This window comes from Urocitellus parryii, chromosome 6, assembly GCF_045843805.1.
Source record: "Urocitellus parryii isolate mUroPar1 chromosome 6, mUroPar1.hap1, whole genome shotgun sequence".
NCBI classification, from domain to species: Eukaryota; Metazoa; Chordata; class Mammalia; order Rodentia; family Sciuridae; genus Urocitellus; species Urocitellus parryii.
This window is the reverse complement of record NC_135536.1, coordinates 125,959,063-125,973,974: the sequence shown is the minus strand read 5'-3', so window position 1 is coordinate 125,973,974 and position 14,912 is coordinate 125,959,063. Positions and strand designations below refer to the sequence as shown.

At 31.6% G+C, this 14,912-nt stretch overlaps 1 long non-coding RNA gene across 2 annotated transcripts; it reads left to right on the top strand.

Moving 5' to 3' along the window:
- Positions 1–2,437: 2,437 nt before the first annotated feature.
- On the top strand, positions 2,438–14,581 carry LOC113199052 (uncharacterized). Of its 2 annotated transcripts, none has more exons than XR_003302920.2 (4): positions 2,438–8,907; positions 9,400–9,509; positions 12,534–12,662; positions 13,502–14,581. It is a non-coding gene; the product is annotated as an uncharacterized LOC113199052 (long non-coding RNA). The 2 variants fall into 2 exon arrangements; XR_003302921.2 differs by having other exon boundaries at positions 9,400–9,536.
- The last annotated feature ends 331 nt before the right edge of the window (positions 14,582–14,912 follow it).

Here is a 14,912-nt window from a genome sequence, read left to right as displayed (position 1 = left end):
TACCATATTATATACTTTTATTTATTTATCACTCTCATATAATAGTGGTTTTAAATTTTTTCAATGTATTTTTAATTTTTTCTAAAAATGTTATCATACAGTAATTGTACACATTTATGAGATTCAGTAAGAAAATTTGAAAAAAAAGAATATAGGATATAATTATCATATCAGAGTAATTAGTGTTTTTTTTTCTTTTTTGGTATTAGGAGTTGAAACCAGGGCCACTGAGATACACTCTGATCCCTTATTTGTTTTTGAGACATGGTCCAGCTAAGTTGCCAGGCTGGCCTTGAGTTTGGTATCTTTGTGCCTCAACCTCCTGATTAGCTGGATTGTAAGCATGTGCTAATATCTCTGGCAGAATAATTAGCATTTCTGTCTCCAATATTTATAATTTCTTTGTTTTGGAGGCGTTTGAAATATTTTCTTCAAGTTCTTTATTATAAAATATATATTAAACTTGTTAACTATAGTTACTATCTTAGCTTTACATTGCTGTGACAAAAATACCTGACAAAAACAACCTAGCAGAGTGAAATTTTATTTTGACTCACAAGTCCAAAGGTTCAGTTTGTCTTTGGCTGAGTCCACTGCTTTGATCCCCAAGATGAGGTGGAGTATCATGACCAGAGTGCCCCCAGAAGAAAGCTGCTCAGCTTATGCAGCCATCAGGAAATAGAAAAGGAGAAGATGGAAGGGGGAACACAGTGAAGATGAAAACTTCCAAGCCATACCCCAGTGACTCCCCTCTTTAGCTACACCCCATCTGCTTACAGTTATTATCCAGTCAGTCCATTCAAACTAAGGGGGATTGATTCGGATTACAGGTCACCTAATCTAATCATTTCACCTCTTATTATTCCTGCCAGGGACACAGGATTTTTTGGGGACACCTCATATCCATACTATAACAATAACCCTACTGGGCTGTAGAACAATATCTCTTCCCATCCATGTTGACATAAATCACATGATTTTACCTTTTTTATGAATTCAAAAAAGTATACACACACAGAGTCATGTACACACCACATTTTCTTCATCTAACTTCTGATGGATGACTCATTTGATTGCATATGTTGGATCTTCTGAATAGTACTAGAATGATCATGAGAATACAGGAGTCTCTTTGATGCAGTGATTTTATTTCCTTTGGATATGACTTCATTAGTATCTTCTAATGGTAGTTCTCTATGAGAATAGTGTTACAATAGTCTGTTTTCCTAGAAACTTTGTAAAATTAGTCACTACAGAGATTAGAAGTTGTAAATAATATGGATATATTCAGATCAAGATTAGAAGTTGTAAATAATATGGATATATTCAGGTCAAGATTAGAAGTTGTAAATAATATGGATATATTCAGGTCAAGATTAGAAGTTGTAAATAATATGGATATATTCAGGTCAAGTCAGTTATTTCCCATAATAACGACAGCTGAATAATAAATCCAAACTTGAAACAAAGAAACTTACTTACTTTTACATTGACTTGAATTGAATAAAATCGTCCTTTTTCTGAGAATAAGTTACTGCAATTATTTTCTAGGTTGATCTTGTAATTTGTGGTTAACTTATCTATTAGGTAAAACTCTCTTTAATGAACTTGCCTAGACACTGAATTCAAATTATATAGACCAATTAGGCATTTTATCTGCCAAGTGTCTTGTGGCCCAGAGTGCTGTTGGAGCAAAAATAACAAATGCATCCATTAGAAATTGTTGAAGTCATAATGACACTTTCATATATGACTTGTTATTTAATTTGTGTGAGATGATTACATGGCAAAATTTAGAAATGTAGTTTGAAGAGGTTGTAGACTTGACTTTACTTTATGAGGAAAATGTAAACATTAAGGAATCACCAGAGGACATAGTGTCCTTTTTTTCCTGCCCTCTGTCACAAAGGGCTGACACAATTGGTAAAATTAATTTTACCAATTAATTAATTTTTGTTTCATTGGTATACTCTATCAAAATTATTGATAGAATTAATACATGAATGAATAGTAGGTGTAAGAATTTTGCCCTCTAGTGAAGTGAAGGCCAAGTTTGCCCTTCAGCTTTACCCTGTTTTATCCTATTCTTTGTTAGGGGTTAGGTCAAGAATCAGGTCTTTCTTATTGTACCATAATGCTAGACTAAAAAAAGTGGGGAAAATTGCATTGTTTTTAAGTTGCCTATTTCATCAATTAAAAAGGTATGCTTCCAGATTTCTAGTTGGGTTTTTTTTTATTTTTTATTTTTTTTTAAATATTTATTTATTTATTTTTTAAATTCTCGGCGGACACAACATCTTTGTTGGTATGTGGTGCTGAGGATCAAACCCAGGCCGCACGCATGCCAGGCGAGCACGCTACGGCTTGAGCCACATCCCCAGGCCCCGTGTTTTTTTTTTTTAAATGGAAATAATCTCTTAAGGTGTTGTCCATTTTGTTGAGTGTCTCAAATTCCTTAAAGTTTTTCTCACTGGAGAATAAATCTATAGGATGTTGTATAACATGGGTTCATTTGAAGTTTTCCATTGTGAAAGATCTTAATTAGATATATCAAGGGGGCATTGCTATTGGAAAGCATATGACAGAGTTTATGTGTTAGTGGGTAAGAATAATTAATTGACCATATAAAAATGAATGAAAATGCATATGTAATTCTGTGACCTGAAAACTATATAATATGAACATGATTACATTTTAGTATAAATAAATTAAAAATTTATTCCTAAAATGGGAAAAATTTGAGGATAATGCCATATTATAGATTTATTAATACATATTTCTTAAAATGAGTTTATTCTATTTCACTGTTAATTCTGAAGAGCTGAGGCAAAGAGATGGAAACAAATAAGGATTTCCTTAGAAATATTATGCATTGCAGATACTGTTCATGCTCCATTATATGACTGTTCTGGTACTGCTTCTATAGCTGAAGGCTGAAGTGTTTGTCATCTAAACCAGTTTACTTTTTTTTTACCCAATTCCCTTGCTTCCAGAGGTTCTTCAATATATCTTTCTGGTGTGGCAGTTGTGAAGACATGATGGAACTCATTCTTTTTTTTTTTTTATAAATCTGAAGTTGGCATTTTAAAAAGTGTTGGAGAAGACACAAATGACATCAGTTGAAAATATTTAGAGCATATTATACAACAATAAAATGGAAACTTCCCATTGTTAGGCACTGGGCAAAAGATATTTTATAATTTTTTATTGGTGCATGATAACTATAATGAGGGGATCTATTATGGTATACATGCACAAAACAAAATTTGGTCTATTTATTCTCCTGGGTTCATAAAATTTGTTGCATACCTTTAATTGTATTCTTCTATACCTTAGGCAAACAAAAAAGCCAAAAGTATTTGTTTTTCCTTACAATGATCTTTGCAATTAAAACCTTACATATGTAATACTTGCAAGCATATACAGCAAATATATTCTTTTTTCCCTCTTGTTAGTATTGTAAAACATTTCTAAATCTTCAAATTTTATTATTTTTTAGGAAATAATAAGCTTATGAGTCTAGGGAAATACTTGGGAGAATTGTGGTGGCATAATAGTATTTCAGTGCAGATATAATAATTGAATGACTAATGTGTATGAGTTTCTTGTATTCTACAAGAGTCAGAATGAAATTAATCATGTATTACTTTTCATTCTTTTTATTTGTATTGTTTTAATCTTTCCTAAAATCTAATTAGAGAAACACAAGCACATTGATTTTTAATGTTTATTAGGATGTTTTAAAAATGGTTTCTGTGATAAAACAGCTGTTTTCCTAGGGGAAATTTGCAAAAACACATTTGGTAAATATAGTCTTACATGTTTTAGTATGGAATAAATTATATGTTCATTTTTTTCAGTGTTTAAGAGTAATAAAGAAGGAGATATTAAAAATGCTTTATATATTAATTAGAAGAAGCATTTTTAAAGTACATTTGAGAATTCACTCTATGCAGCGTCTCAATGTAACTGTTTTCTGACATTTTCTTGATTAAATATAGAGATTGTTAGCCACGAGTTTGAACTATATAGAAAGATGACTAAAGAAAAGACTACCTTTGAATGATGTAAATTGAATTCCTTTGATTAAACTTTTGTATTAGACTTTAGTATTCTTTTTCCACGAATACTACATGCACAGAACTGTTAAATGCAGAACTCCATTTATCTGCTTATTTATTTATTTATTAGTTGTTGATAGACCTTTATTTTATTTCCTTATTTATATGTAGTGCTGGGGATCAAACCCAGTGCCTCACACATATATGGCAAGTGCTCTACTGCTGAGCTATAACTCCTGTCCCATGAGCTACAACTCCAGCCCCTGGAATTTTGTTAAGGCTGCTATATGTGTGGAACTCATGGGTATATCTATGTTTTGCAAATGTCTCACTGTTAAATGTCTATGATATGAGCTTTCCTTTTCATGATGAAGTTGAAGAAGAGATCAACCTTTATGAACACTAACATTGACAACCAGGTGGGCTTTGTATGACAGAGGTATGTGTATGCCACACAAAACTATTAGGGAATATTTCTAATAAGAAAAATGTCTGATATTTTGCATTTGAGAAATGATTATGATTCTGTTTATTGCTTAGAGGGATTGCTAAACTACTTTAAATTTAGCAAATTTAAGATATGGACTTAATATATAAGGATGGAGTTTTAGCAGCTGGCCCTATGTTCAGAGATGGTTTTTATATGACTTCCATGTGAAAAGATTGAAAGAGTCATTGGATCACTGCCCTCAATTTTTAGATTTTGGTATATGATAGGAAATGTTCTTATAATATATGTAGCATATATAACTATATATCTACCTGTATGGATATGAGTGATACACACATATATTCATGTCATATATACATGGTATATATGCAATTTTGGGTATACATTTTTTTTTTGTTTTCAGTTGTTATGTATATGTTCACATGTTGTTTACATTTGTAGATGTGGAGAATTTTCTGTCACATTTTGTGAATATATTTTGCATAAAATAAATAGGATAAATAAAAAAATAAAATAAATTATAGGACAGAAAGTGTTTTTTTGTTAACTGAAATGCAATTAACAAAATGCAAAAACCCAAGCCTCTATTTAGAAGGATTTTTACACAGATATGTATATATAGTTAGTACGTTTTAAAACATGTTTCAAGAAATGTATGACTTCTGAAATCCTTCTTGCAATTAATCAATCCATATTTCTGTGTTATGAATCATTATTTGTGATTAGAGTCATTTTGTAAAATGATTCATTACCCTTGCTCTTAACTTTTTTTGCCTTTTTTTGTCTGTGAGGAGGCATGAACACACTCTGTGTTGAGCTAGAATTAACTAAATGTCAGCATCACATCTGTGTGTTCATGTGTGTGGACGCATGAATGTGTAGTATGTGGATGTGTGAGTATATACAAAAAGTATACATTTATATGTTTTGAACATTTTCCCCCAGAATGGCATTGCTGATGCATATACATTTTGGAAAATAACCTTTTTAAATTAATACAGCCATGTACTTTTTTACATATTAAAATTTATTGTTGGAAGGTATATGGAAAGGATGGATTTTTTTATGATCACAGTTTCATGTACGTGTACAATCCTTTTGCTTACTTCTGTTTTTGTTTTGGTAGAGATGGTGAACATTTATATATTGCAACCATTACTTTGTTAAACTGTTAAACTAGTTGAAATATAAATAATTATAAATGACTTTAACAGCATTAGGTGGTTAGCTTTTGGGGGTTTATTTAATATCTGTAATAGATGCTTTATAATATTTCAGCATTTTTAGATGCATGTGAGTTGATGAGAATTAGAAAAAGAAGAAATATTTTTCTTTTAATGGTAAAGTATTATTTTTACCTTTTGGAAAAACGTGAATATATTTCTGTGATTGTACAAATTACTTGTATATTCCATTGACAAAAGCTTCTGTGCTTGCATGTTATTAGTGTATATACTGTCATGTTAGAGAAGATAGTGGTATTTTACCACATTTACAAGTAAAATTAGATTATCATTCCAGGGTATCCATTTAATGTAAATACAATGTGTCTATGTAATAGATAAGTAGACATATCTTATTTTGCTAAACTTACGTTCATGATGCAATTCTTTCTTCTTACATGTTTTATAGAATTTCTAAATTTTGTGGTTCATTTTTTTACTACATGGCAAAAAACCACAACTTTATAAATAATGGGGAAATAATTTTTTTATTTCAAACATGTATTTCTAGCGTCTCACAAGTATAAATTTTGTAAATCCACAAAATTAGTAGTGCTATGGTCATTTTTGATTAATGTGGCAGTTAAATTGGTTATTCATAAGTAGCTCTTAGAGCTATAAAAATTTATCATATATTAATATAGATGTTAGAAGGAGAAAATAAGAAAATAGGAAGACACTATGCAATTAACTCCATTTCCATGGAAGTCTACAGTTTGCCATGTATGAATTGCATATTTAAAAATACTCAAATGAAGTAACAGTTAAATCCAATCGTCTTTTTCTGGATGTTCCAAGCTTCCTTATATCTTTTTTTCCCCTTTGCTGTCAACATTCAAGATATAAATGATTAAAGAGAGTTTGTACTACCTCTTGGAACTATACAATGTTATGTATGTGTTCCCTTGGTTGCATGACAATATTCAAGACAACTTTGTAAATAAGGTAAAGCCAAAATTTTAATTTTCAACATCTAGTTGTCCTTCTAGATGTATAGAGTCTCACAAAGTATAATTTTGTAAATAATTCATTGTAAAATTTCATCATTTGATTGTTCTTTGAAATTTTTTGCCAATGAAATACACAAAGTTGTAGGTTTTATTAAATATCTGTTTATTGAGTTATGGGAAGGAAAAGGTTAAAATATGTGTATTTTAAGCTTTTGAGTTTCCATCAAAAGAAAAAAAATACATTTTAACCATAGTTATTTGCTTGTATTATATACTTCATAAGTTTGTAGTTGTATTGCTACATTTTAATAGTATTTTTTATAAGCATTGTAGAAAATGCCTTTTATAAGAAAAATTTCCTTCTACCTCTTCGACCTAATATAGTATTATATGTTCTTGGACTGCATGACAAAATTCAAGACAACTTTGTAAATACCAGTTACCCTTGTCATTTGAAAATAACTAGTTTTGCCATGTGCTCTGGGTCTCAAGAAAGTATAAATTTGTAAATATTTCATTGTAAAACTCCATAGTTAAATTGATTGCTGTAAATGCTTTTACAGTCCATTGGTGAATTAATATAAAGACAAACATTTTGCTGTTTTGTGAGAGAGCAATAGGTAAATTGTGTCTGCATCTCCTCACTGATCAGGATCATTGCTGTTTGTGTGCATTATATATTTAAACAATTACCCTGGCATACAGTTTGACCTCAGGTACCAAGTAGAAGATATGAGAAGGAAATTCCCATTTTAAAAAAAGAGAGAATTAAAAAGATCGGTACAATTATTGTTACCTGGTTATATTTATTCTCTGCGAATTTACTTGCAAGTACATGCCTTTGAAATCATGTTTTAGTTAAATAGTTGGGATATTGCTCATTACAGCTTTTCTCATTTGTTTGTTTAATGATTTATATTTTATTTTACTTTAATTTTTATATTTTTGCTTGGGATTTTTCCCAGAGACTCATGAATGATATAGGCTTGTGCTCTGCCACTACACTATAGCCCCAGGCCTTTTTATTTTACAAGTGATGAAACTTTTATTTTTTAGCTTGAACATATTTCTAGAATCCAATTTATTATTATTTCTAACTATAATTTTATAGTAATACTAAGCTCTATTACTTTGAATTCCAAATCTGTTTCCATGTTTGTATATCCCTGTGAGAACAAAACAACAATAATTATGAATAGTTTGTTTTTTCTGATATTATTTTTGAAATTTTCTTGTGACCTATATATAATTCATTTATGTGATAATCAAAGACAAGTCATGTTACCTGTTACATAAAGAAGGATTTTTTTAAATAAAAATTCTTGTGTTGATCAAAGTATAGATCCTCATTTTTTGAATAGAATTTGGTATAGATCATCAAATTCTGTAGGTATAAAATATTTTAAATGTAATAATTGGCTATTGGAATAGCCAATTCCAAATGTTGGAATACTTAAACATTTGCTAGGAAGAAAGTATTATGTGTTTACTTTAAAAACATAATGTAAACAACTGAAATATCAACCAGTGAAAGAAAGATTGTATTTATTATGGCTTACTCAACATCAATGTAAATTTTGCACAGAAGTATTTCAATATTGATGTAGGTTTTGAAGTATTTTGAGTTGAACAGATATTGAATAATTGTTTGTTATAGATTTGAATGCTTATGCCTCTTTGTCCTAGCTGAAGTATTAATGGTTAACTATAAAATATTTATAACATTTTGGAAATGAGATTTTTATAGTGAGGTAATATTTCCTATTGTTAAAATGTTATTTTATAATCCTGTTGGCATTTTTATATATGAGTTAAAATTCAAAAGATCCATCCACATTTGTAAATTGCTACGTGAAAAAAATCTAAAATGAATATGTCTAATGGAAATAGAAAAGTTGTCTGGAAGAATAAGGTAAAAACTTACCAGTCCTCTGTAGAGAGATGAGAATAGAAGGAGTGTTTCTTTTATCTTCTTTTAGTTTTTATAAAGGTATTAAAACATGAACAATTAAACAAGAAAGAAGTGTTAAGGAGACAGTTTGTACTTATTTTCATTCTTGCAACTCACCATCGTTGGAGCATTTGGTTGTCATATCCAGCTTTGTCTTCCCAGAGGCCTTTGTGAATGATTTTTTTTCAATGATTTTATGAAGAGTATGCAGTTTAAGAGAATAAATAGTATTGGATTATCCAAGAAAAGAAGGAAGAAGATGGAATTATAGGTAGGTGCCAAGCAGTTGTATTTTGATTAACAAATGAGTAAAAAATAGAACTAAAAATTCTATAAAGTGAGTAAATTTTAATAACAAGATCATATTTATGGGGACTAATTAGAGATATTGTAGAGATGTTGCATTTGATGTAAAAGCATGTAACCACATGCTTTACCACTGAACCTTGTTTCTAGCCTCCTTATTTAATTTTGATTTGAATGAAGAATGGATTGTTTGTTTGCTTGTTTTTTCCTTTGGTTCATTGTGCTGAAAGATTTCAAATAAAATTTTAGTATTTTATAGCTCACACAAAATTAGCAGGGGAAATATTTGAATATTTTTGGCATTTGTGCTAACCATGTTGGCTAAAATAGAAAGTGTTTTTTTGCAGTTGTGTTTGCTAATTGAATATGCCTGATCAACATGATGTTATCCTGATTTTTTATGTTCTTATGCTTGGTTCGTATCTATCCATTGCTCATTGGATGTTACATTTTTCAGGTATTCACAATGAGAGATATATTGAAGGTAACTTGAGTACAGGTGATGAAATCATCAGGAATATCTTCCTTTGGAGTCCTTAATTTTTACATCTTAACTGCAAAGCATAGGTAAGAAGATTCTGGTGCCATTTTCAGGTGAGACATTAACTAAGCTCAGGAAACTAGTTCTGATATACACACTATCCTGTGGAATTTTTTTTTTCATTCTGATTTGTTACACATGATGACAGAATGCAATTCATTTCATATTATAAATATAGAGCACAATTTTTCAAGAAACTGGGTGTACACAAAATATTTTCACACCATTCATGTCTTATACAAGTACTTAGGGTAATGATGTCCATCTCATTCCCCCATCTTTCCTACCCCTTTCCCCCCTACTTTCCCCTCCTTGCCCATTACCCTATCCCTCCATTCCTCCCATGCTCCCCACTCCCCCCAGTTGCTATTATGCATCTGCATCTTCATATCAAAGAAAATATTCAGCCTTTGTTTTGGGGGGATTGGCTTGCTTCACTTAGCATTATATTCTCCAACTTCATCAATTTACCTGCAAATGCCGTGAATTTTATTCTCTTTAAATGCTATGTAATGTTCCATTGTGTATATATGCCAAAGTTTCCCTATCCATTTATCTACTGAAAGGCATCTAGGTTGGATCCCTAATTTAGCTATTGTGAATTGTGCAGCTATAAACATTGATATGGCTGAGACCTTTGGGTATAAACCGAGAGAAGTGGGATAGCTGAGTCAAATGGTGGTTCCATTCCCAGTTTTCCAAGGAATATTTATACTGCTTTCCGGATTGGCTGCACCAATAATTATATATACATAGTAGTCAGGTTCATTTTGACAAAATCATACATGCATGGAATTTAATTTGATTTAAATCCCTATTCTCCCCCTTTCACTCCCTTCCTCTCTCCTCCTAATTCTCCTTCCTCTACTTATCTTCCCTATATGATATCCAATCCCCGCTTACCCCACTCTTCACCATCTTTTCCTTATTTTGCTATAGCTTTCACATATGAGAGAAGACTTTTGACCCTTGATTTTTCTGAGTCTGGCTTTTTTTACTTATGTTCTCCATTTCCCTCTATTTACTGTCAAATGCCATTATTTTATTCTTCTTTATGACTGAGTAAAATTCCATTATGTGTGTGTGTGTGTGTGTGTGTGTGTGTGTGTGTGTACACGCCACATTTTCCTGATCTATTTATCTCCTGATCTATTTATCTCCTGATGGATATCTGGGCTGATTCCAAAATTTAGCTATTGTGAATTATGCTGCTGTAAACATTGAAGTGGCTATATTGTTTTAGTATGCTGATTTTAGTTCTTTAGGATAAATACCAAGGAGTGAGTTAGTTGAGTCATATTATGGTTCTATTTCTAGTTTTTTTTTCCTTTTTAAAATACATTTTATTATTTTTATGTGGTGGTGAGGATCAGAACCCAATACCTCGCATGCGCTGGGCTAGTTAGTACTCTACCACTGAGCTACAATAGCTACCATTCTCACTGGAGTGAGATGAAATTTCAGAGTAGTTTTGATTCACTCATATTTCTCTAATTGCTAGAGATGTTGAACATTTTTCATATATTTGTTGATTAATTGTATATCTTCTTCTAAGAAATGTCTGTTCATTTCCTTGGCCCATTTATTGATTGGGTTATTTGTGTTTTTGGTGTTAAGGCTTTTGATTTCTTTATATATCCTGGAGATTAGTAATCTATCTGATGTGCAAGTGGTAAAGATTTGCTCCCATTCTGTAGGCTCTCTGTTCACCCCACTGATTGTTCCTTTTGCTGAGAAGTTTTTTAGTTTGAATACATTCCATTTGTTAATTCTTGGGTTTAATTCTTGCACTACAGGAGTTTTATTAAGAAAGTGGGGCCTAATCCAACATGATGATGAGATTTGGGCCTATTTTTTCTTCCAGTAGGTTCAAGGTCTCTGGTTTAATTCCTATGTCCTTGATCCACTTTGAGTTGAGTTTGTGCATGGTGAGAAATAGAGGTTTAATTTCATTTTGTTAAATGTGGACTTCAGTTTTCTCAGCAAGATTTGCTGAAGAGACTATCTTTTCTCCAATGTACATTTTTGGCACCTTTGTCTAATATAAGATAATTGTAATTATATAGGTTAGTCTCTGTGTCCTCTCTTCTGTACCATTTGTCTACAAGTCTGTTTTGGTGCCAATACTATGCTATTTTAGTTACTATTGCTCTGTAGTATAGTTTTAGGTCTGGAATAGTAATGCCACCTGCTTCATTCTTCTTGCTAAGGATTGCTTTGGCTACTCTGGGTCTCTTATTTTTCCAGATGAATTTCATGATTGCTTTTCTATAAGGAATGCCATTGGGATTTTGATTGGTAAATAGATTTGTCTTTTTTATTTTTTGCAGTTTGGGGGGATAGAACTCAGGGCTTTATGTATTTTAGGAAAACAATCTGCCACTGATTACTTGACCAGCCCCTGAATTAGCTGATCAAAAGGTAGTAAAGGTATTACGTGTGTGCACACAGTGTGCCATTTGTTTATTTTACTTACTTATTAGCAACCATGACAACATAACTAATTCAATAAAGTAAGTGACCAAATGTTTAATTAAGAAATTGAGCTGGGCATGGTAGCTCATGCCTATAATCCCAGTGGCTTGGGAGGTGGAGGCAGGAGGATCCTGAGTTCAAAGCCATCCTCAGCAATTCAGTGAGGCACTAAGCAACTCAGTGAGACCTGTCTCCATAAAATAAAAAATAGGGCTAGAGATGTGGCTCAGTGGTTGAGTGCTCTGGAGTTCAATCCCTGCTACTCCAAAACAAAAATTTAAACAAAACAAAAACAACAACAACAACAAAAAGAAATTGATAATATATTTGCTTTTGCAAATAACAGTACTATGACAAAAAGATAATTTTATGGAAACCACCATAATTGCTGACTGAAGTTGTGAATCATGACTTATGTTAAAGTTAACTCAGCTGCAGGGTTGATTAACAAGACAGTACTTGTAACTGTTAACTGACATTTCTAAAAATATTAAACATGAATATCCACTTACCCTACTACCTTAGCAGTTCTTCAGAGTGATATGCTTAAATTGTTTTGTTTTTCTTGTTAACAGATGATAGTTTCAAGAAAGAATACTTCTGTCATCCTTGGTTTTAATCCTGTGAATGATATGTACTAGCAATGAAAGATCTGTTGGAGTAATTTAATTCATGTGTTCTTCACTCCTATCTCTCACTTGGCGGTATGACTATAAGGGCCACTGACTGCCCATTTGATGGGGAATGGGGTGCTTTAGTGATATAAGTTTATTTATATAGCCTGTTTTTCCTAAGTTTAATGGCTATTTGATGTTACTAGTTTGCAGTAGCATGTGTTGAGGTTGAATATCCTGAAACAGTTTTATACGGTGACAACTATTGTGTTGTGGGTCAACACTTTTTAACAATGTCCACATGATTTTTATGTTATGTTCTCTTTATAGCTCCATCAAAGCCTCTCTCTAATTTTTTTTAACAGAAATATTTTTTGGGGGGATGGGAATCAGGGATTGAATTCAGAGGCACTCAACCACTGAGCCACATCACCAGCCCTATTTTGTATTTTATTTGGGACAGGTCTCACTGAGTTGCTTAGTGCCTCACTTTTTGTTGAGGCTGGCTTTGAACTGGTGATCCTCCTGTCTCAGCTTCCTGAGCCACTGGGATTACAGGCATTTGCCACTGTGTCCAGCATCCTCTTTATTTTTCATATTGTTATTTTTTCCTGATATTTGATTAGACATTGTTATTTTTTTGTGTGTATAAACACATGTATAGACCATGTACCTTTTCTTTATAATATTCTGTATATAAATGATAACATTGAGATATAAGCAGCCAAATAGATAGTATGAGCATCATATCATATGCAGAGGATCAGTTAATATTAAGTTACAAAAAGAAGGCTAATATCTGATCTCCTTATTGTTATAAATTCCAGTAGGAATTTTTGATAATAGAATGAATGTTGCACTTTATAGTCCTTGCTGATGATACTAAGTTTGCTCCTAAACTTTTCCCATTTTTCTATTTGTCCTTTCAGGGAATTACTGGAAAGAAATGCATGCCATTGTTTTTACCACCTTCTTCCTCAAAACTAAAATATGTTCTGCATAATGAATGAAGACTTTATACTTAATGTGTGTTGCAGTGGACACTCCTTGCTCATCAGAAGAACTGAACTCAGAAAGCTTGTTTTTGAAAAGAGACCTAAAATATAGCCCAGAAAATTCTAATACTTAGTTGTATTAATTGTCTTTATTCTTGCTGTTGGACTTTATCTCAGGAAGTGCAATGGAAGAAACATTTGTGTCCAGAGAAGTTTTCCATAAGTATAAAGTGCATGCATTTATAAGTATCACTTATGACAGGATAAATTTGAACATGACTTTAAAATATTAAAGAATGCAGAATCTTGTGAAGCAGGTTTTTTTTTTTTTTTTTTTTTTGGGTACTGAGAAATGATCCCTTGGTGCTTTGCCACTTAGGCTTCATCCCCAGTCCTTTTTATTTTGAGACAGTGTCTTGCTTAGTTGCAGAAGGTATTTCTGAGGCTGACTTTGAACTTGGCAATCCTACTGCCTCAGTCTTCAATTCTCTGGGACTATAGGGATGTGCCACCATGCTAAGCTAATATTTTAATTTATTAAATTTTTTTCTCCTTCTAATTCATACTCTAATGCTGTTTGCTATTAAATTGATACAATTTGTATTTTTTTCATGGGTTGATCTTAGCTCTGTATTCTCGATTTGGTAAACATCCTTATGTATAAATTTGAATTTTTCAGCTACTTTGGAATATTTTCTGTGGATTGGAATTGCCGGGGAAAAGTATTTCCAAAATCTACAATTGAGTAAATTTCCTCCTAATTGGAGTAAGTTCTTCCATTGTTTAATCAGCATTCCCCATTTTCTAATACTGTGTAAACATTAGATATCCGTATTTTCTTGATCATTGATAATGTATATTAAAAAGAAAGTCCCTTCTTTTTCTGTTAAACTGGATCATCTTCATATTATATTAGTATTCATTTGTATTATTTCAAATTCTTGTTCCTTTATTTTCACTTCCCTATAATAAGACTTTTTGTTACTGATTACTAAGAATTCATTTATACTTATGTTAACATGTCATATATTGTAAATGAAATATGTATATATAATATATACGCGTATGTGTGTTTTTCCATTTTCTTTACTGTGCTATAATTTTATTTTTGGTTGTATACAAATTATGTGTTGAAATATAATCCTGCTTTATTGCCTCTGTGTTTTGTGTTTTTCTTGACAAACATGTTTATATTAGTAGCATACATTTATTTGCATTGTCTTCCTATTTTTCCATCAAATATTTTTGTCAGTTGATTTCTTGGTCTACTAATCACTGCTATGTTGTTAGCATAATAAGTATTCAAATTTCTTGCCTTGACTTTTACTGTTACTTCTTTTAAGTT